Source organism: Penaeus monodon, chromosome 25 (assembly GCF_015228065.2).
Source record: "Penaeus monodon isolate SGIC_2016 chromosome 25, NSTDA_Pmon_1, whole genome shotgun sequence".
Classification (NCBI taxonomy): domain Eukaryota; kingdom Metazoa; phylum Arthropoda; class Malacostraca; order Decapoda; family Penaeidae; genus Penaeus; species Penaeus monodon.
In genome coordinates, this window is record NC_051410.1 from 41,148,592 (window position 1) to 41,148,944 (window position 353).

At 62.0% G+C, this 353-nt stretch overlaps 1 protein-coding gene across 1 annotated transcript in view; it reads left to right on the forward strand.

Moving 5' to 3' along the window:
• Positions 1–353, forward strand: part of LOC119589278 — a gene marked incomplete in the record, with an annotated part of 9,633 nt that continues 9,280 nt past the window's right edge. The window contains 1 exon segment of the mRNA XM_037937897.1: positions 1–167.

Here is a 353-nt window from a genome sequence, read left to right on the forward strand (position 1 = left end):
ATTTTCGCCTCTTTGTTCGCCAAGTTGAGCGTTATTTCCCGTCTTATCCTCGACCCCGGGCGCCGCAGCCTTCGTCCGAAGCCGTCCTCGCACTTGTCGACGCCTCCCCCCGCGAGGAGCAAGGCCCCCGTCGCCGCGCACGCCGTCGCCCGAGCAGAGTTGAAAATGTAAGTGAATGGCATAGGGAGATCGCCCTTGGTGTGTGTCGCTACGGCAGAGATTCCTCCGCCATTAGCCAGGGACACGACTTTCGCCCGAGCGCGGCGGCCGTAAGGACCAAATTATTATCCGCCGACACGAGGCCGAGGGTTTTATCCGACGGCGGGAGGTATATCCGCCAGCGCGAAAGGGGG